General features: G+C 36.4%; 1 pseudogene; it reads right to left on the bottom strand.

Moving 5' to 3' along the window:
- Positions 1–678: 678 nt before the first annotated feature.
- LOC124508533 (nuclear transcription factor Y subunit alpha-like) lies at positions 679–4111 on the bottom strand (annotated as a pseudogene).
- Between the last annotated feature and the right edge of the window lie 19495 nt (positions 4112–23606).

The following is a 23606-nucleotide window of genomic DNA, read 5'->3' on the forward strand; positions in this document are numbered from 1 at the left end:
CAGTTTGGTTCTCCCACTTATGTCCTGACAGAAAGCCCATTAGTTCCAGTGCTCCCAGCAAGAATGGCCACATAATTTTGTGTATGCCCAGTACTTAATCAGTGCCTGCCCAATAAAATACAACATACCTGTTCATTCAAATCAACCCTGTCCTTTCTTCCCAGCTGGGGATGTAGTCAATGTTTTCAGGTTGCACTGAGATACATGAGGAAGGAGGATTCTTAAACAAAAAGTTGAACACTATTCAAATAGTGCAAAAGGGAAATGAATCTTGGGCAATCAATTATGCTTATTGCAACTGCATAAAATTGAATGTCATTGCTTTATCTTCAGTACTCATTTATCTCCTGAAATTTTGTGATGACTCTGAATTTCTCTTCTTTTTTATTTATTTTGTCCACAAATTACTATCCATATCTATACTGTGCTTGTTAAATAGCAAATCTGACTTACCTTCTCAATGTTTTTCAGAATGCCCTCAACTTTAGCAAAAAGTGTAAGTTCCATGGAATGGGCATCCAAAGTTTTTCATGGTATTTCTTATGACTTACTCATTGTGCCTCCTGTTCCTTTCAACTATACTTCAGAATGAACATTGCAGGATTATAAACTATATGAGTTTTTATGCTTCTTTTGTTTCAATGCACTTGCATGCTTTTGCTATAATATCTGTGATCATTATTCCACCTTTCCCTGAACTTTTAGTTCTTCCCCAATAATCACAACTAGCTTAGAGGCCTCCTTGTTCAGGAAGGCTTCCTGAATGCCAAAGGCTACAGTGTTACCCAGACATCTATACACCTGTATAGTGTAGTTCATGGAATATTATTAGAAAAGGTCTATTAATGTGTTGTCATATGAGGAGATCTCTGGAAGAACCGGTTCATGACTGTGAACTCAGCTCCTGACACACAGGTGCACTTAATAAATATTTGCAAAATGAAACTACAGTACATATACTAATATACTAATTGTGGCCTCATGTGCCACATTGATCCTCATTTCCTATGTCCCAGTTTTACATGATTTATTTTATGTCTTTAAAATATACTATTTCTTTTCTTTTTTTCCCTTCCTTTCTCCTGGAATTCCCTTATCATCTTACCAAGTTGACTCCAATTAACTCTTAAGGTCCCAGCCTAGAGTGTCATTGTTTTCCAGGCAGCTGTTTATGCCTCACATGTCCATGTTACGTTAGCCTGTTACACATTCATAGAATAGCCTGTGGTATCTTTCTCTTATAATACCCAGATTGAATGCATAAGGATTTATTTTATTTCCTTCTTTTTAATGCTAAATCATATTTCATTGTATGTATAGGCCATAGTTTCTCTTCTGTTCATCTGTCTATAGATATTTAAGTTGCTTCCATATCTTGGCTATGATAAGTAATGCTGCTGAACATGGGAGTGTATGTATCTCTTCAAAATACTGATTTTACCTTTTTTGGATATATATCCCAAGGTGGGACTACTGGATCATATGGTAGTTATACTTTTAATTTTTGAGGAAACTACATGCTGTTTTACATAAGCTAAAGCCATTTGTATTCCCACCACCAGTTTAAAAGTGTTTGCATTTTTCCAAGCCTTGCCAGTGCATGTTACTTCTTATCTTTTTTAAAGCTTATTTTTTTAATAATTTCTACACTAAGCATTGCAAATATCCAGTAAGAGAATTATTGGTGTATTCCTGTTTTCTTGGGTTAATATGGATAGCAGTGAAGAAAGGATGATCTGATTGAGTGGGAGAGAACTGAAAAAAATTATAACTCTTACTGAGGTCATAGTAGTAAGCGTTAGGAAGAATTAGGAACTGTAAGATTTAGGAAGACAGAGAAAAAATGTGTATGGCCAGAATATTGAAAGTTATGATTTCAGAGATACAAATATAGAACTATAATAACCCATAGCCACAATATTACAAAGTATATATTATTTAAACAGTGAAAACACTAGTAATAGAGAAATCAGATAAAATACCACATAGATTTATTTTTATTAAAAATTTCACTATTTTTCAACGTTTATTTATTTTTGGGACAGAGAGAGACAGAGCATGAACGGGGGAGGGGCAGAGAGAGAGGGAGACACAGAATCGGAAACAGGCTCCAGGCTCCGAGCCATCAGCCCAGAGCCTGACGCGGGGCTCGAACTCACGGACCGCGAGATCGTGACCTGGCTGAAGTCGGACGCTTAACCGACTGCGCCACCCAGGCGCCCCAAAAATTTCACTATTTTTAAAATGTCATTTTTAATGTGAATATGAGTAAGTAGCTTCACATGTTTTACTCTATAAGAAATCAATCAAATCTTAAGTTGGTATTCTTAAAAGTAGATTTAACAGGCAAGTTGGTTCCATTAGATTCTGGAAACAAATAAATTGATATTATGTCAAATAATTTTGGCAAGTGCTGCATACCCTACCTCCCCCTTAGCTATTCACAAAGCTTAAAAAGACTGGAGGGTTTGATAAGTCCTGCAGTATAGCAATCTCTTTAGTTTTCAACATGTATATTACGAAAATGATTACAGGACCCCTCCTGCCAGACATTAGCAACTCTTACAATACTCTGAACCCTGTTTCTCAGAACACTCTTTGCAAATCATTGTTGTAAGCTAAACAACATACATATGTATGTATATATGTATGTATGTGTGCGTGTACACAGATACTTACATCTCAGAGAATTTACTGTGTCCAAGTAACAAGATTGAATTTCTATGTCTGGAAGCTATCCATGAATACAACATGTCCATTCAGTTAGTCAAAATGAGCTCCCCAGCCAGGATGGATGCTCTTTAGTCAAATTCCTGTAGGAATGAGTGGGAAGGTTCTTTCCTGCTCAGTTGGGTGGTCTGCTTCCGCAGTCAACCTCCGAGCCTGTGTCTTGTTGCTGGGCTGGAATGGGTTCCTTGATTCATCCTAATCTGTGAAATGCCAGTGTTATCCACAGTTTGAAATAGGTCTGGACTAAAAGGGTAAGACAAAAGCTTGCCATTTCAATTTGCCAGACGTTGCTGCAAGTACAATACTGAGCCTCTTATTAAAAACTAAGTGGTCTCTGCTCTGAATGAAAGGGCTAAATGTGATTGTAAGTATCGCTTCAAAAGAGCTGATTAATTTCCTAAAATAGGGGCAAACAGTGGCAAGGAATGTAACCTTGATCACCTACATCACATGGCCTGGCATGAGAACACTCAGATGATCTGTACCACTGTTTGTTTGTTTCTTTATTTGTTTGGTGTGGTTCCTGCATATGGGGAACAATCTTTTTCCATTGGAGAAAATAATTGCCCTGCCCATTTTCACCATACTTCTGTGCTGTGGTATGTTTCATGCAGGTAATTCCTTCTTTCCTTCTGCCTCTAGTTTATCCCTCCTCTTACAAAGATGTTGGTATTATCTGGCATTCATATAAAGAGGCTCTTCTTCAAGCCTCTCTGTCCCAGGTAGAGGGATTCCTTGGATAGGATGCACAGATTCAGCACCAAGCACCATCATTAATTACCATCCCTCCTGAATTGACCATTTGCCTGCCATTGGTAGAGTTACAGTGGTGGGCCCTTGCCCACTGCTGGTTTGTTGGTATTGGCCTCTGTCTGAACAGTCTGAGCCTCTGCCAAACTGGCTGCTGACATGGTGGTCACGCCTTGGTAGAGAGTGATGCCATCTGCATTAACTGGCTGATAGAAGATGGTCTGTCCTTCAACAGTCTGTGCTGCTTGCTGCTCCGAAACAGTGATCTGCTGCCGTGTTTGTTTCTGGCTGGCGCTGAAAGCTGCCTGCAGCTGCTGAATGATCATCTGCTGAGTAGGGTCCTGTTGGCCCTACACCTGCAACATTTGTCCTCTGTTTCTTCCCCAGTGCTGGATCTATCTCTACAGATCCAAGAAAATCTGCTATAAGTTCTGTGTCCCAGATACAGGTTCTCTTGTGATAATGTGACCTCGTCTACAAGGAACAGTTTAGGCAATGGCCAGTTGATGTGATTAACTGGCCAGTGATTAACACTGACTTATACCACTCATGGATGCCCCTGGACCTGCTACTGAATCTGACAATCTACTTTGTTGACATACATATTGCTATTTGCTGCATTCTGTTCCATGGTCCAATTAAGTCAGAATTCCATTCACAAAGAGCTTCACTCTGGAGGTCCCAGAAAACTGTGAAGAACACCGCAGAGTTCAAGGGAATTTGTGGCAAGACCCCTTTGCACGTGGAACCTACCTGGACCTAATGGTGAAGGAGAAAGGGACACATCTCCACTTGGCACTAGCATTCTGCAAGGGTCAAGACCCCTCAGTGTACCTGTTCTAGTGGTGACATCCCTGCATGGGACTGGCCACTGCAGGCCTTCCTTGGACTGGAATGCCCAGAGGCACTTACTCATGGGCTCTGGGCCAGGGCCACCAACCTCTCTGCATATCTGGTTAGGCTCAGCTCAACTCTAACGGTTATTTTTTTCAACATATATTTATAGGCACACCCTTCTGCACACTGGACTGTATTACTTTCTGATGGAGATACAAAGATATTTAAGCAAAGATTATTCATAAAAACCATCTATAACACAGGAGGAAAAGTGAGAAAAGCACAGAAAATTCCTATGAAAAGACAAACTATGAGATAAAAGAAAAGTAGAAAGAAAGTTTTAGGGATATTATCAGAGTAACAACCCTGCCTGGAAATCAGAAAACAGAGCACAGAAAGAGCGATATTTGAGCATGATTTTTAACATGGAAAAGATTTTGATCAAACAAGTGGGGAAAGTATGGAAAACAGATAGGGTGTCTTCTGAAAAGTAGGATAACAGTCCAATTTGGCCACAACACAAGATACATATAAAGAGATTGAACTGAATTGTTGCTGTGTTCTCCCTCAAGATTTGCTTTTTTCTTTCTACTTCTCTGTTGCTCTTTTTGTCTACTGTGGGCTTCTCATTGCAACCCCTCAAGTCAGCGCTTCCTAGGTATCTGGCCTGTCACACTCATCCTTAGAGCTGACATCCACAGCCATGGCTTCATGAAAACCAGAAAGGCTGAGATGTCCATCCTAAACCAGTCTCCTAAACTCAGACCATTTCACCAAATTCCTCCTAGATTTCTCCCAATGAATGCCCCACAATAACCCTAAAAACATTATGTCGATCATTTCCTCACAAATCTACGTTGCCCTGAGTCCCCTAACTTAATCTATAGCAATAAAATGCTTGAGAAAAACAATAAGGAGGAATCCTTAGGCAACAATAATAATCATATGATGTCACATCTCTAGACAATTTAGAATATCCCTCAGAAATCTTCCACCCAGAGGAAATGAGAGAGAATGACAGCAATCTACTCTAAAGATGGTTATACTGGCAATGGAATTTCCCTGAAATGTGCTTCTGTGAAGTGGAAGAAAAGAGCAGAATAGATTTTCAACTTTAAGGGGAGGCATGCAACACTAGCTGCATAATTTGCAGTGCTCAGTGAAAGATGAACAGTGGGCTCCTTTATTTAAAAATTATTAGGAATTATCAAGTCAGCAACAGTAGAGCATTGAACTGAGTGTCAGTCCCTTCCAAGTGCCAGCCCCGGGCGACTGCACAGCCCACACACCCTGAAGGCATCCGTGTGTGCAAGCCCTATAACCTGCCAGAATTGGTGAGTTATAAAGTACTTGGGGTTCACAGTAAAGGACAATAAGGTTATATTAAAGATAGGAAAGCATTCATAGAAAAATTTTAAAGAAATGTAAAAGAAAAAAGTGAGCTGTACATGAGAAAAAAACGTGACATCTAAATGTCCACTATTCTGTGCATCCTCTATTCAGTTCTACCATGTAATTGCCACAGGGACGGTGTGAAATACTTTGTAAATATTCACACCAATTAAGGGCTTGTACTTTTACTTTATTAACTCACACCATCCTGCATTCATATCTTTCCTCACAAATATGTTTGACATTTATTCATGTATTTTGTGATCGAGAACTCTCATTGTGCCCGTCAGTATTTGTCTTAAGCTGCACGTGCTTATTTTAAAGAAAATATTCATGAGGCTCCTATAAAGCCTTGGTTTCAATTCTGACATCTTATCTGCAACTTCCTTCATGATAACCTCAGAAAAAAAAGCTTATTATTTCTGTTCATATTCTATTCTGCTCTTATTTAATTCCTACCATTATCCCTCAGTGGTACAAAGTCTTCCATTATTGATCACGCTATCTTTCAAGAAGTAGTGAAAGAATCTTCTGTTGTTTTATTCACTTTCAGTGCTGCACATCTTCATAGCGTCAACTGTGCTTTTTCAGTCAATGCATTTTGCCCTTTCGGTTTTACTTCATTATTTACTCTTTTCAGTGTATGAAATATTTTCCCAGATTTAAGCAAATTAAGCATCGATGCAAAATGTATGTCTAGTAAGACATCTATAAAAGAATTCTGGGAATATCTGGGATACATTTGTGTATCATTGTTGACATATATGCCCTCACTGGTCCAGTTTTGATCCCTCATCATTGGAACCTGTCAATCACTGTAAATTGTATGTGGGTTTTATAATGTGAGGATATTTCCCAGAGGCTAAAACAACTGACAGTGTTGGGCAAATGGAAAAAACAAACTAATAAAGAAAGAAAGAAAGAAATTCAACAAAAGGCATGACAGAATGTGCCATTCTGTGTATTTTTACAATTTGGATTTTCAATGCTCTGCCATACAGGAAGATGAAAAATTCTACTACTAAAATTCTTATGGTGAAATGGTTTTTAAGTTTATCTTGTTTTTAGAAAATAAATACGGTAAATTAAATATCCTGAATGATACCAGGGAGAGAAAGCATAATGCCATGCATTTTGTATGGTTGTTAGGTTATTATGTTTTTAATAAATGGTGCATATAATTCTTTTGATACATAATTTTAATGGCATGTGTAGCCAATAAATGTTTTTGTAATTCTAACTTCTTTTGCATTGTTTGCTATTCTGGTCATGTGCTACTTTCTTTTCCAATATTATTATATTCAGTATCTCTTTTCTGTTTCATTTCATAATTATGAATGAGAAAAAGCTTATTAGAGAACATCTTTCTAAAATTAAAAAAAACCCACAAATTAGAAAATATCCATATATACTTTTAATTTTTCATTAATTCTCATTAAGCAACTAGTGTCCATTATTCTATCATGAATCCTGTAATGGGAGTGTTTAGTTCTAAATCATGTGCACAGTAACACAGAGTTTCCAATATTTTATCAGCTCACCACATGAGTTCCAAATTCATATTTTGCTGTAGGATCTGAGAAATAAACCTGTAGAATTTTGTAGAAACTGTATAAGGACAATCTAAATTATAAAACATAATTTTACATTATAATATTGGATGTATTTGGATGTATTATGGTGTTAGTGTTTTTGCTTCTTTTTACTTAATGAGTGATGAGTGTGCAATAGCCTCTAAGTCTTATTTATTTAATCTTCCGTGAATCGTATCTCATTCAAAAATGACCAAGGTCAGGGGCGGCTCAGTTGGTTAAGCGCCCAACTCCTGATTTCAGCTCAGGTCATGATCTCCCATTTCATGGGATCGAGCCTCACACTGGGCTCGTACTGACAGCATGGGGCCTGCTTGGGATTCTCTATTTCCTTTCTCTTTGCTACTCTTCCGCTTATACTCTCTCTATTTCTCTCTCTCTCTCTCTCTCTCTCTCTCTCTCAATATATTTAAATAAACTTACAAACGACCAAGATCAGAAATATGATGTGTCACATTCCTTGCATAATCAAAATTTTACCACAGGAGCTTGTTTTCTAAGTTCTAGTTTCCTCTCCTCTCAGACATTTGAGTTGTGTGTTTATGTTGGTGTTTGAGAGCGTTTGCGTTAGGTATGGTGTAGGTATCTCAGTGAAGAACAGCCTTAACTTATAATTATTCAAGAATACAATCTCAGAAGATAATTCACTGAAAAGTGAAAAAATTATCACATTTCTATTATATTGCTATGATATGTCACATGATGATAACGTCTTAGTTGACAAAATAAAAATTTTAAAAAAATGTAAGAAAGTTCAAGAACAGAATGGCGATCTTACCCAGAGATGAAGGTACATACTTACAAAAAGGAAGATAAATACTAAGAGAAAGTTCCAACTGTAAGGTTTACAATGTGATTACAGGCATGGTCAACATTAACTAAATTCATTATGCCAGTAGGGTATTGTGGCTTAGAGAAATGTATTTTATGAGTATACTATTAAATTATACTTACTGGGGCTACATTAATTAAAGTCAAATGCAATGAATTATGGAGTATCTTCTATGCTAAAGCAGGGTATGTTATAAATCAATTTACCATTTGCTTATATCATGATATCCAAATTACTGCATACTTTGGAGATGGCTATTGAACTCAAGAGAACAAGTCTACGAGGATATGCATCAAATGAGACTGGACTGTAGGTCAGGCCTTTTCAATTCTGGAATGCACATTAATACTAGACACAGTATTGCCCATAAATCTGAAGAGGTACAAGGGAATTTTAGAATAAAAAATCAAAGTCTGTATTGTCCCTTTCACTGCTAATGTCCACTAATTCTGTGAAGTTCAACCTCTTGATAATTGGTATGCTTTGTTGTGAATTATTCATCAACAACATGGAATTGTCTAGGCTTGCGCAAATAATTTTGGCTAATAGATGTGTTTATAGAATTTTACGCATTGCAAATAGAGAATACACTTGGTATATTAAAAAGAAACCATGTACTAGAGAAAAGAAAATATCATATTCAAAAGAAGCATCATTAGACCATGTTTACCATATTTTCTAATCATAATGCAATAAAATTAAAAATCAATGAGAAAATGTTATAAATCCTCATATCTTGTAACTAACCAACTACAAAGTGAAAGCTGGGTTAAAGAGAAAATAAGGAAATTTGAAAAAAACTTAGTACATAATACCTATGGAATCCTCACATGCCAAAATATATGAGCCAAAACTGAGCAAGCACTTGCAAGAAAATTTGTAGCTAAAAATGCAATTCAAAAGTAAAATGTTTCTACTATACAGCCACTAGAATGGAAAAAAGTAAGAAGACAGATAATCACAATTATCAGTAAGAATGTGAATCAATAAATATTCATATATTGCTGGTGGCAGAGTAAATTAGTACAATCAATTGGGAAAATTTTATACCTTGATGGTATCTTTTAAAATTGAACATTTGAAGTGTGCCTGGGTGGTTTAGTTGGTTAAGTATCTGACTCTTGATTTCGGCTCAGGTCATGGTCTTGCAGTTCACGGGTTCAAGCCCTGCATCGGGCTCTGCGCTGGCAGTGCAAAGCCTGCTTGGGATTTTCTCTCTCTCCCTCTCTCTCTGCCCCTCCCCTGTTCTTGCATGCAGTATCTCTCTATCTTTCTCAAAAATAAATGAATAAACTTTAAAAAAATGAAGTTGAATACTGGGATATCTTTTGACCTAGATTTACACTCCTAAGTACATGCTTAATAGAAACATTTACAACATTTATTAACCTTAAGACATGTACCAGAATGTTCATGACAGCACTACTTTAATTGGCCCCAAACTTGAAGCTACCCAGATGCCCAACAATATTAGAATGGAAATTACATTATGGCATATCCATATAATGTAATACTTGCCAACAACAGAAATGAATAATTTGGACTACACGCAATATGAATAGATCTCATAAGCACTATGTTGAGTGAGAGAAGCAAGTCATAATATACACTATTTGGAAGAAATACTGTAGAATCCTATACAGAATGCTGTTTTAGAAGAGGGTAGAAACAAAGGAACTATGAGAGGGCTTTTGAGAGGTTATGATTGATCGAGGCTGCTAGTTTCACAATGAAGTCAGTTTATCAAAATTATGCTAGCTACACTCTTATATGCACTCTTTAGTAGTTTGTATTATACTTCAATAAACAGTTTTAAAAGATGAATAAATGTTAAAAATACATAAATGCTCAATTCAAGACTTCAAAACGAATAAGGAAACAAATCCAACATATGAAGAATAAAGAAAGTTGGTTTTGAAAAAGAGTCAAGAGCAATGAATGAGCGCAAATTACAAAGCCTGATTCAGGCTTGAGGATGGGTGAGAACAATGATTTGGATTCAATGAAGGTTAGTAGCAGCTTCGTTTCTTATAGAATCATCCACAACTAGTTCAAATTCAAATCCAATTTATGGTCACAGATACATGTGATTACATTTTCCTCCCTTCAAACAGAAGAACAAACCAGAGAGAAAGAACTCCCAGAGGAAAGGAATCTTATATATATATGCATTGTGTGTGTGTGTGTGTGTGTGTGTGTGTGTGTGTATACACAATACATAGTTATAATAATATAGTATAATATATAATATACTTTTCCATCTGATCTACTATCAGTTTCCTTAATTCAGGAGACATCATAAGAGCTGGTGACTCTACTGACTTTCCTGTCATCCTTAATAATTCTCCATCTCAAGAGGCAGTAGCCCTACTCCCATATTAAAACTAACTCCTGGACACTTGCATATTCTATAGAATGTAGAATGGCTTGATAATTGGGGGCGGTCTTCATGTTCAGCTATTAGCAGACAGGTAAGTTCTGGTACAGGGTTTGCTAGAGTATCTGGGCCCCAGGAATAGATTAATGTGTGCCATTCTGAGAAGTGACCTAGATACACTCCCTCTTTTTCATTTCCTGCAATTACCATATGCTCTTATTGCATTTGGCAGGTTGAAACCTCCCTTCTCAAATCCAGTGCTCTGCTTGTGCTTAAGTAGATAATAAGATTATAAAGCACATGATCAAAGGCAGACACAGAAGACCCAGGTAGGTAGAGGCAACCAAGCCATAGGGTTCCCATGCAGGTGCCCCCAGTTATAGTACAGATGAAGAGTCTCCTAACCCACACGAGTTGTATGGCAGCATCTGTCAGGCAGCACCTGACACTGGATGCTGCAGGGAGCCTTGACTCAGCTGGATGCAAGATTAAGGAATGATCTCACCTGGGAAAATTTACCAGTAGAGGTTAGCCCATGTCCAGTGTCCCAATCCTCATCCCTAATTCTGAACCCTCACTTGGGTTAGAGGTTAAAAAGTGTCCTCCCAAACTTTCTTTGAATTTTAGGCTGTACTCAAGCAGCGATCCTAGAGGCCTGACTGCCTTTTGCCAGAGGCCCTTTCCTAGACTTTTAGGTGTTCCTTTTTGTCCCTTTTTTGCCTTAAAACAAAATAAGAAGAGGATGCAGATCATATTTATTTTGGTCTTTCCCCTTTCTCACTTATAACCTCTAGGCTATTTTAGCAATCCTGCCACAGCTACTCCAAAGTGCAGACAGTATATCTACAAAATATTTGTCATGGTTTTGTGTGTATGTGTGTGCATGTGCACATGCATGTACATGCATGTAAGTTGGTGAGTAGATGGGGGAAAAAAGAGTTGTCTGCTACTGGAAAAGTTGATAAGTAAAATGTGGAGAAGGCATAGTGGATAATACACGTAAGAGTCAGCATAAGCAGTCTAGGAGAACAGTAATACACTTCACCCTGACACCTTAACCTTTCCTCAAAGAAGATGACAAACTTTTTAGTTTTATCAGGCAGCATAAAATAGAGAGTTGCTTGGGGTGCCTGGGTGGCTCAATTTGTTGAGCATCCGACTTCAGCTCAGGTCATGATTTCACAGTCTGTGGGTTCGAGCCCTGCATTGGGCTCTGTGCTGATGGCTCAGAGCCTGGAGCCTGCGTCAGATTCTGTGTCCCTCTCTCGCTCTGCTCCTCCCCTGCTTATGCTGTCTCTCTCTCTCTCTCTCAAGAATAAATAAAACATTTAAAAAAATTTTAAATAGAGAGTTGCTTCTTTGAACTTGATTGTCCTTATTTAGACAAGGAGAACTGTCATGTCTCCTGCTCTATGTATGTTTCTTCATGAATACATACAAGTATCATAGGGTTTGTTTTTTTTTTTTAATTAAAATAGAGTGTATTGTTGGTCTGTGTCTCCACATTTGACTGGCAACCCACTCTGATCACCTGACAAAGGCTAACACAACTTTCTACTTTGTAACTTATCTAATCTAAAATTTGGGTGGTTCACCAAACTTAAAAAAAAATTAAGCAGCTGCCTTAAAAAATATTATGTTTATTCTAATTAGCCTGGCTTATGAAATGTATATCACTCACCGAACTATAAGCTAAACTAGTATAATGACTTACTTTGCCACATTCACAAATTTACCTCTGGAATACAGTGCATTACTGGTTTCAATGTATTTTTAAAATAATGAATGCCTTTTACATTCTGGTCTAGTTCTATATCCCAGCTCTTCCTATGTATTATCATTCACATATGACTTAATAATCATGTGTGGAACTTCATACCTGTCACTTACTTTTCTTTTATTAAAGTGTTTTCCAAAGCTATAAATTAAGAAGCTTTTTAAATTTAGAACTGTGGCAGAAATTACCTCAGGTTCCTTTCTACACTGGATACAGAGGAATACTATGCTGCCCTGTTCCCTAATGTTAGCATGTTTATATGACACTTTGGCCAATAAATAGTGAGTGGACATGACATATACCACCCGAGTGGAAATATTTAATTGCTAGTGATTGAATCTTCCATTCACTCTTTCTCTGTGGCACAGAACTAGAAAGTTGTGTATTCTGGACATATGTCTACAGAGGGTGGGGTCTCTTTCAGCCTGATTTACTGAGTTTCCTCTTAAAGGAGAGTTTCTCCAGTGACCACTTAGATTTATAGAATTTACCTAAGTGTTAAAGTCACTGAGATCTGGGGCGCCTGGGTGGCTCAGTCGGTTGAGCGGCCGACTTCGGCTCAGGTCAGGATCTCACAGTCCGTGAGTTCGAGCCCCACGTCGGGCTCTGTGCTGACCGCTCAGAGCCTGGAGCCTGTTTCAGATTCTGTGTCTCCCTCTCCCTCTGCCCCTCCCCTATTCATGCTCTGTCTCTCTCTGTCTCAAAAGTAAATAAACGTTAAAAAAAAATTAAAAAAAAAAAGTCACTGAGATCAGAGAATTGTTTGTTGTCACAGCATAACATAGTCTGTTCTGACCAAAATAGAACTGTTTTTCACTTTATTATGTTTTATTATGCTGTCTTTTTCACCCTGCAGGAATGAGTAGTATCTCCCATGAAGCTAAAAGGGCCTGTACATTCATTTGCAGAGAAGGAGCTAGCTAGTGGGATGGGCCATTCTTGCTTGTAAAAGACCCACAAGTGAAAGAATAGGTGGAGAAAGAAGGCAGAGGCCCTGGGTCACAAAACATTCCTTTTTTCATGGGTTCTACCTTTTCGAGCTTGTAGTAAGAGGCAAGAATTATAATTCACGTAGTATTCATCTCAATTGCTACTAGCCTATACCATTTATGAAAGCTGTAGTAGAGGGAGTTTCATTTTCTTTAGAAGAATAGCTTCACTTACTGGTATATTTAAACATGGTTGTGAAACAAATTATTTTAGTAAAATGTGGTTTAATTAGGCCAGTTGTGACCATGCCTGTGGAGGTAAGGTCGGGTAGCTACTAAAACCAGGACTCATTCAAGCATGAGGTTCCAATGAAGTCCTGTTTTGTTCCAACACATATCTTCCAGCATCTGAACTTGCTCAATATCTGCTCCAGAGACTCCGCTCTGTTTTTGCTTTCTTTGTTAGTGTGTAAGAATATCACACTGCACCCTCTATTCTTTATTATTCCTGAATTTTCATGTACTGAAGAACACATCATTCTGTATGCTGAATGAGTTATAACAAACTTTCACATACATACATATGTAAAAATTGGTTAAAAATAAATAAAATCACATATGCTTTGGTAGTAAAATATTAAGTCAATCAATTAACATAAAAATACAGTTGAACTTCTATTAGTGGGATGGCATAACAGATATTACTTTTTAATGATTTGTGCTAATAGTGATCATTCAGTACTTATAAAATAGTGACCTACAAACTTTATTGGTAAATAACCAACTTTGAGGGCAACAAGTATGAGAACCAGTGGGACTGATGTGAAGTTTTTATAAGTTGACAGCTCATCTTTCACACATTAACATTTATGCTGGATATTTGGAACTTGATATTTTTCATATCATTTCTGTTCATCACTTTATTCTCAATATGCCATTGATGGTGCATTCTGTCTTATATACATTTGTTGACACCAGAGATGGAAAGGTTGCAAATAACATAGCTGAGCAGAATAAGTGAGGATAGGATAGGTCAGAGTCACTCTGGCAAGAAATTGGATGTTACAATGGATCCAAATTTATTTTGGGAATATTTTATAAACCACTAGATCAAAAACACCATGAAGTTGAGGAAATGGTCTGTGAAATAAAAAGAGCCTATGATAAAGGAGAAGAGAACTGATGAAGGATTTTAATTACCTAGCACATAAAGGAAAAAATCTAAAAACTATGCTGTTCAGAACTACATAATACTGTCTCATAGTCAAGCATATTACTTCTATTACCTTTTTTTACTCAAATTAAGATAAAACTTTTGTATCATGTCATTTTATACATATATTTTTAAATTATCTGTCTAGTTTTGTATTACTAAAATTTGTGATTTCTATTTAGTCGGCATAGATATTCTATTTTTTTTTAATTTGGCTACTCAATGATGATGAAAAGTAGAAAGATGATTAATAATGATTATACATCCATAAAATCAATTTGTCACATTCACAAAGTTTTGCACTGAATATAATCCAAATTAAAGTTGGTTTTGCAGCTTTTCTCCTAGTTAAAAAATAATCCTTTGATTATGATTGAAAGGCAGATCTAAAACAGACCAGAAATCTGTTAATTGATTATTAGGAAATCAGATTGAAAATAAATTATATTAATATGTGTTGTTCAAAAAAAGAACCATGAGGACTCACCACATTTGTAGTAGAAAAATCACTAAAAGTCCACCTAGATATATTTTGGGATATCTATATTTGAGTATTGAAAGGAAAAACAAGGTAATGAAATGTCAAAAACCCAAAGCTGAATTTAAACAAAAGCACTCCACCTAAATGGCCAAATGAATTTGAACATAATATAACATTATCATAACTATGTCCTTTACCTCAATCTATTGCTTCCACTTTGTCTTCCGAGGAAAAACAAAAAAGAAAAGAGAAAAGAAAAGAAAAGAAAAGAAAAGAAAGGAAAGAAAAGAGTTAAGGAAAGTGTTTGCAACTAGCTGGAATTTCATCAGTCTAGATTCTAAGTGCTAATTGGCGTAACTCCCTAGGTAGGCACCTAATATTACATACCAAAATCTCTTATTATGAAGCTAGATTTTTTTTCCCCCTCAGGTCAGTGGAGTCTGATAGGTTTCTACAGGAGAATCCTAATCAGCATATAAGATGCATTATTTTCACTGATCACTGTTATTCTTCAATAGTAATTTAATGTATACTTAATAAATGCATCTTGTTTGTAAAGGAATAAAAGGCATTTTTAGTGTTTTAGGTTACAAAATAAATAGTTTGTAGGTGGATTCAAGCATGATGACTTCTTCAACTTCTACAAGCATGACAGCCCAGGCTCTAGAACATAGACTTATTTCACTTTACCATAAAATATTACAGAAGACTACAGTGTTCTTTTGTATTCATTCTTGGGTACTTGAACTTCAGTGTTACAAGATAGGAAATCTTGAAAACTTACTCCAGAAATGTCATTTTCTCTGATAAAATTTAGAATAGTACATTGATTAAAACTCAAGTTTCTGAAAGTTGCCAGCCTGAGTTCATAGCCCACTGCTGCCATTTGTTAGCTATGGTCTCTTGGGAAAGTTTCTTACTCTCTTGGTGTTTCGGTTTCCTCTTCTGGAAAATGAAGAAAATAATTAACCTACTTATCTTACAGAGTTATTGAAAGAGTTAAATTAAATAATAATATAAAATGCTTACAAGCATACCTGGTCTGTGGCAATTTCTGTATGAAAATGATATTTCATTATCTTTATGCTATTATTTTACTTTGAATATCAGAGATAAATAGTTCCATACAAGAATACATATTGTTTCAGTGACAAATTTGAAATGATCTTAGGGTTGGATGTCAACCACTATAATTGGTTGCCTCTTGGGTCCATAGACTTCGGTGTTCCTAAGTGTATAAATTCATTTCCAGGGACTTAGTAGGAAATCAGTATAACCCAGCCACTACTTTAACATTTCATGTTATTTTGGGCAGTCTAATGGGAAGTGTATAGAAAAGTTTTCCCTTTGATACAAAATTGAGTTAGATGTTTTTAAAAATAGAACTGTTCCCAACCTCTATACTAGATACTCGGTAATAATTTTTTTCTCTGTTTAATATACAGACTCTTTTATTTTTCCTTTGGAAAATTAACTTTGCTAGAAATAATGGTAATACTTAATTCACTGAAACAAACATCATGAAATAGTGGAGGATTTTTTCAAGCAGTTTCCTTTCTTGGAATCCAGATAAGCATATTAAAGCCAAACTGATTCTACGAAGTATAATGGTTATAAAGTCACATATAAGTTAAAGCAGAGACAAATAGTCATAGAATTTGGCAATATTATATTTTCTTCCTGGACATTCCCTACACCATGTGGGTTAAGAAATCCATATCAAGCTGTACTCAGAGTTTGTGGATTCTAGAGTATTCTTTGAAATCCTTTAATTGTAATAACTTCCAAAGTTGTCTCCTGTAACTCTCACCTCCCTGAGAACCAAGCTCTCTCATCTCATCCAAGTCTATATGGGAGGATGGGATTTGGAGGCAACCTAAAGAAACAAATTATTGCTGACAATATTATCTTTTTGTATTGAAGTGTTTCTGATCCAAACCCATCCTGTGAGCTCTTGGCACTATAAATTCTTCTTCATCCACAAGACGTAAAGCATCTGAATTGACTAGACATCTTAGGATCTATGACAAACCCCCAAATTACTAAATATGTATTTCAGATTTGTTGGGGAGTAGTTGTGAGAGAGACTTAAATGAGCCATCAGTTTCAAGTCCCGATTTGCTAACAGAGGAAAAATATACATGTAAAGCAAACCTACTTTAAGTCATTACAGTAATTTTTGTCTCAATATTGTGATCTTCTTTGAGTTAACATTATGGCAAAAGCACATTATTTCTGCAAGTTCAGATAATATGCTAGATATAGCCTACTTATATATTTTCCTATATATATATATGAGATCTATTTCTTAGTTAGCCACAAGTGCCTAGATTATTCTATTGAATATTACATGCAAGAATTACAAAAATATCAACACGTAACAGAAAAACATTTATGATCCTCAGTCACCGGTTTAATTGGTTATGTCACTGCAGACTAAGGCAATCATAAATATGCTTCTTTTTTGAGGTGTAGCATACAGTACTAAGAGTAAGGGAACAAACAGTTTGGATCTGTTGTTTTAAGCTGTTGTTTAAGAAGTCATGGAGTTATGAGGCTCTTAAATTAGCAAAAAAATAAAAAAATGTATTTATAATTTAGAAAATAATTGCACATAATTAAGTATAGAAAATTGCATCAGAGAATAGAGGTAATTACTTAGATTCTTCAGTGTAAACCCCAAAGGTAATTTTCATCTGGCTTGTAAAAATATTTGAGGCAATATTTTATTTCTCAAAAATAATACCTTTATTTTCACATTTCACTTAAACATTATTAAAATACTTATAAACATATAACCATATCTTTCACAAATTACCCCTTTTTATATACTATTAGGTCCAATTATTTACAGTTAAGTAACTGTAAACTCAGTCAAATTATTTACAGTTATAAGTAACTCAAAAATTTTAAGGAATATTTTGAGAAATGAGGTAATATTTTGGATATAAAATTAACTTTTTGTGATTTGAAAATCTCTCCTGTTAAAACAATTATAATCTCTTCTAGATTTGTTTCAAAATGCTTTATTTAGTACTTAAATTGTATGTCAAATGTTTAATTATTATCATAATAAATAACAGAGGGAAACAAACAAAATCCAGGTGCAAAAAGATCTACATTTTTATTGCCTTAATGGCACTGTCTTCTTAATGTTTATTTATTTTTGACAGAGTGAGAGAGAGAGAGAGAGAGAGAGCATGAGTGAGGGAGGGGCAGAGAGAGAGACACAGAATCTGAAGCAGGCTCCAGGCTCCAAGATGTCAGCACAGAGCCTGACGTGGGGCTCAAACTCACAGACCACAAGATCATGACCTGAGCCGAAGTCAGACACTTAACCGACTGAGCCATCCAGGTGCCCCATTAATAGCACCATCTTCTTAGGAAGGAGAAATAAGTATTCAAGTGTACTGATTATTTTCTTAACAGGATAAACAATCTGCATTAAGAGTGTGTCTTCACAAATAACAGAAGACAAAACTATAGTGGAATATTCATACATTTTCTAGGTGCTAATAATCCAATTTTTTACTCTTTTTGAGAAAACTGCAGTTCTTGCCATAAGCATGACCTTAGTTTCCTTTACTTGATTGAATTATGATTTTGACTAAGTTTTACAAGAGACATAGAGAAAGAAAAAATAAGTTAGACCAGATAAAATATTGGGATAGGAAAAACTACCTAACTCCAAAAGGCAACTTTTTTCATGATTTTGTAATCTTAAAATGTAATTGAAGTAATACGTACATATTTCCCTGGGAATTATTTTATATTCATAGCTATCTTATGCCTGAAGTTATTTCCTCTTTTTAATGTGAACAAAGAATTTGATCCTTAGCAAACATCTCATGAGGACACGAGCTCAAATATTTCATTTAAATATGATTTTTTAATTTAAACACATTAAGATAACTGAGAAAAATATTGAAAAATCAGAAAATGAATTTAAAGATAATAAAGTTCTTTATTATCATCTCCACTGTTCTGTCATAGTAGAATTTAACTTCTTAATGAGACCATTATAGACAATGAATTATTTGTGTTCGTTAAGTAATTAGAGACCTTAGCTACTCTAGCATTAAATCATTTTTTTTCTTCTTAAGAAGTTTAAATACCTGTTAATACCTATTATTTAACTGAACAAAATTTGGTTTATTGAAGTCAACTAAATATTTCGGGAAACATCACAAGACAAGACGAAGACTAATTTTTTAAAAATTTTTTTTAACGTTTATTTATTTTTGAGACAAAGCATGAACAGGGGAGGGGCAGATAGAGAGGGAGACACAGAATCCGAAGCAGGCTCCAGGCTCTGAGCCATCAGCCCAGAGCCCAACGCGGGGCTCGAACTCAAAGACCGCGAGATTGTGACCTGAGTTGGAACTCGGACACTTAACTGACTGAGCCACCCAAGCACCCCAACAAAGACTAATTTTATTTTATTTTATTTTTTTTTTGTATTTCTAGAATAATTTTATTTTATATGTCTGCCTAAAAGTAGTTTCCAATATCTTTTTGGTAACTTAAAACCTTAGAGTTGTTAGACATTAAGTAATAGATGTTCGATAAATACCTAGATTATTTCTTTTTTTTTTTTCATATGAAGTTTATTGACAAATTGGTTTCCATACAACACCCAGTGCTCATCCCAAAAGGTGCCCTCCTCAATACCCATCACCCACCCGCCCCTCCCTCCCACCCCCCATCAACCCTCAGTTTGTTCTCAGTTTTTAACAGTCTCTTATGCTTTGGCTCTCTCCCACTCTAACGTCCTTTTTTTTTTTTTTTTTTTTCCTTCCCCTCCCCCATGGGTTCCTGTTAAGTTTCTCAGGATCCACATAAGAGTGAAACCATATGGTATCTGTCTTTCTCTGTATGGCTTATTTCACTTAGCATCACACTCTCCAGTTCCATCCACGTTGCTACAAAAGGCCATATTTCATTTTTTCTCATTGCCACGTAGTATTCCATTGTGTATATAAACCACAATTTCTTTATCCATTCATCAGTTGATGGACATTTAGGCTCTTTCCATAATTTGGCTATTGTTGAGAGTGCTGCTATGAACATTGGGGTACAAGTGCCCCTATGCATCAGTACTCCTGTATCCCTTGGGTAGATTCCTAGCAGTGCTATTGCTGGGTCATAGGGTAGGTCTATTTTTAATTTTCTGAGGAACCTCCACACTGCTTTCCAGAGCGGCTGCACCAATTTGCATTCCCACCAACAGTGCAAGAGGGTTCCCGTTTCTCCACATCCTCTCCAGCATCTATAGTCTCCTGATTTGTTCATTTTGGCCACTCTGACTGGCGTGAGGTGATATCTGAGTGTGGTTTTGATTTGTATTTCCCCGATAAGGAGCGACGCTGAACATCTTTTCATGTGCCTGTTGGCCATCTGGATGTCTTCTTTAGAGAAGTGTCTATTCATGTTTTCTGCCCATTTCTTCACTGGGTTATTTGTTTTTCGTGTGTGGAGTTTGGTGAGCTCTTTATAGATTTTAGATACTAGCCCTTTGTCCGATATGTCATTTGCAAATATCTTTTCCCATTCCGTTGGTTGCCTTTTAGTTTTGTTGGTTGTTTCCTTGGCTGTGCAGAAGCTTTTTATCTTCATAAGGTCCCAGTAATTCACTTTTGCTTTTAATTCCCTTGCCTTTGGGGATGTGTCGAGTAAGAGATTGCTACGGCTGAGGTCAGAGAGGTCTTTTCCTGCTTTCTCCTCTAAGGTTCTGATGGTTTCCTGTCTCACATTTAGGTCCTTTATCCATTTTGAGTTTATTTTTGTAAATGGTGTGAGAAAGTGGTCTAGTTTCAACCTTCTGCATGTTGCTGTCCAGTTCTCCCAGCACCATTTGTTAAAGAGGCTGTCTTTTTTCCATTGGATGTTCTTTCCTGCTTTGTCAAAGATGAGTTGGCCATACGTTTGTGGGTCTAGTTCTGGGGTTTCTATTCTATTCCATTGGTCTGTGTGTCTGTTTTTGTGCCAATACCATGCTGTCTTGATGATGACAGCTTTGTAGTAGAGGCTGAAGTCTGGGATTGTGATGCCTCCTGCTTTGGTCTTCTTCTTCAAAATTCCTTTGGCTATTCGGGGCCTTTTGTGGTTCCATATGAATTTTAGGATTGCTTGTTCTAGTTTCGAGAAGATTGCTGGTGCAATTTTGATTGGGATTGCATTGAATGTGTAGATAGCTTTGGGTAGTATTGACATTTTGACAATATTTATTTTTCCAATCCATGAGCAGGGAATGTCTTTCCATTTCTTTAAATCTTCTTCAATTGCCTTCATAAGCTTTCTATAGTTTTCAGCATACAGATCCTTTACATCTTTGGTTAGATTTATTCCTAGGTATTTTATGCTTCTTGGTGCAATTGTGAATGGGATCAGTTTCTTTATTTGTCTTTCTGTTGCTTCATTGTTAGTGTATAAGAATGCAACTGATTTCTGTACATTGATTTTGTATCCTGCAACTTTGCTGAATTCATGTATCAGTTCTAGCAGACTTTTGGTGGAGTCTATCGGATTTTCCATGTATAATATCATGTCATCTGCAAAAAGCGAAAGCTTGACTTCATCTTTGCCAATTTTGATGCCTTTGATTTCCTTTTGTTGTCTGATTGCTGATGCTAGAACTTCCAGCACTATGTTAAACAACAACGGTGAGAGTGGGCATCCCTGTCGTGTTCCTGATCTCAGGGAAAAAGCTCTCAGTTTTTCCCCGTTGAGGATGATGTTAGCTGTGGGCTTTTCATAAATGGCTTTTATGATCTTTAAGTATGTTCCTTCTATCCCGACTTTCTCAAGGGTTTTTATTAAGAAAGGGTGCTGGATTTTGTCAAAGGCCTTTTCTGCATCGATTGACAGGATCATATGGTTCTTCTCTTTTTTTTTGTTAATGTGATGTGTCACGTTGATTGATTTGCGAATGTTGAACCAGCCCTGCATCCCAGGAATGAATCCCACTTGATCATGGTGAATAATTCTTTTTATATGCTGTTGAATTCGATTTGCTAGTATCTTATTGAGAATTTTGGCATCCATATTCATCAGGGATATTGGCCTGTAGTTCTCTTTTTTTACTGGGTCTCTGTCTGGTTTAGGAATCAAAGTAATACTGGCTTCATAGAATGAGTCTGGAAGTTTTCCTTCCCTTTCTATTTCTTGGAATAGCTTGAGAAGGATAGGTATTATCTCTGCTTTAAACGTCTGGTAGAACTCCCCTGGGAAGCCATCTGGTCCTGGACTCTTATTTGTTGGGAGATTTTTGATAACCGATTCAATTTCTTCGCTGGTTATGGGTCTGTTCAAGCTTTCTATTTCCTCCTGATTGAGTTTTGGAAGAGTGTGGGTGTTCAGGAATTTGTCCATTTCTTCCAGGTTGTCCAATTTGTTGGCATATAATTTTTCATAGTATTCCCTGATAATTGTATCTCTGAGGGATTGGTTGTAATAATTCCATTTTCATTCATGATTTTATCTATTTGGGTCATCTCCCTTTTCTTTTTGAGAAGCCTGGCTAGAGGTTTGTCAATTTTGTTTATTTTTTCAAAAAACCAACTCTTGGTTTCGTTGATCTGCTCTACAGTTTTTTTAGATTCTATATTGTTTATTTCTGCTCTGATCTTTATTATTTCTCTTCTTCTGCTGGGTTTAGGCTGCCTTTGCTGTTCTGCTTCTATTTCCTTTAGGTGTGCTGTTAGATTTTGTATTTGGGATTTTTCTTGTTTCTTGAGATAGGCCTGGATTGCAATGTATTTTCCTCTCAGGACTGCCTTCGCTGCGTCCCAAAGCGTTTGGATTGTTGTATTTTCATTTTCGTTTGTTTCCATATATTTTTTGATTTCTTGTCTAATTGCCTGGTTGACCCACTCATTCGTTAGTAGGGTGCTCTTTAACCTCCATGCTTTTGGAGGTTTTCCAGACTTTTTCCTGTGGTTGATTTCAAGCTTCATAGCATTGTGGTCTGAAAGTATGCATGGTATAATTTCAATTCTTGTAAACTTATGAAGGGCTGTTTTGTGACCCAGTATATGATCTATCTTGGAGAATGTTCCATGTGCACTCGAGAAGAAAGTATATTCTGTTGCTTTGGGATGCAGAGTTCTAAATATATCTGTCAAGTCCATCTGATCCAGTGTCTCATTCAGGGCCCTTGTTTCTTTATTGACCGTGTATCTAGATGATCTATCCATTTCTGTAAGTGGGGTGTTAAAGTCCCCTGCAATTACCACATTCTTATCAATAAGGTTGCTTCTGTTTATGAGTAATTGTTTTATATATTTGGGGGCTCCGGTATTCGGCGCATAGACATTTATAATTGTTAGCTCTTCCTGATGGATAGATCCTGTAACTATTATATAATGTCCTTCTTCATCTCTTGTTACAGCCTTTAATTTAAAGTCTAGTTTGTCTGATAGAAGTATGGCTACTCCAGCTTTCTTCTGGCTTCCAGTAGCATGATAAATAGTTCTCCATCCCCTCACTCTGAATCTAAAGGTGTCCTCAGGTCTAAAATGAGTCTCTTGTAGACAGCAAATAGATGGGTCTTGTTTTTTTATCCATTCTGATACCCTATGTCTTTTGGTTGGCGCATTTAATCCATTTACATTCAGTGTTATTATAGAAAGATACGGGTTTAGAGTCATTGTGATGTCTGCATGTTTTATGCTTGTAGTGATGTCTCTGGTACTTTG

Source organism: Lynx rufus, unplaced genomic scaffold (assembly GCF_022079265.1).
Source record: "Lynx rufus isolate CCGP_SWC_20201006 ecotype Redwood Valley unplaced genomic scaffold, mLynRuf1.p SCAF_1, whole genome shotgun sequence".
NCBI lineage: Eukaryota > Metazoa > Chordata > Mammalia > Carnivora > Felidae > Lynx > Lynx rufus.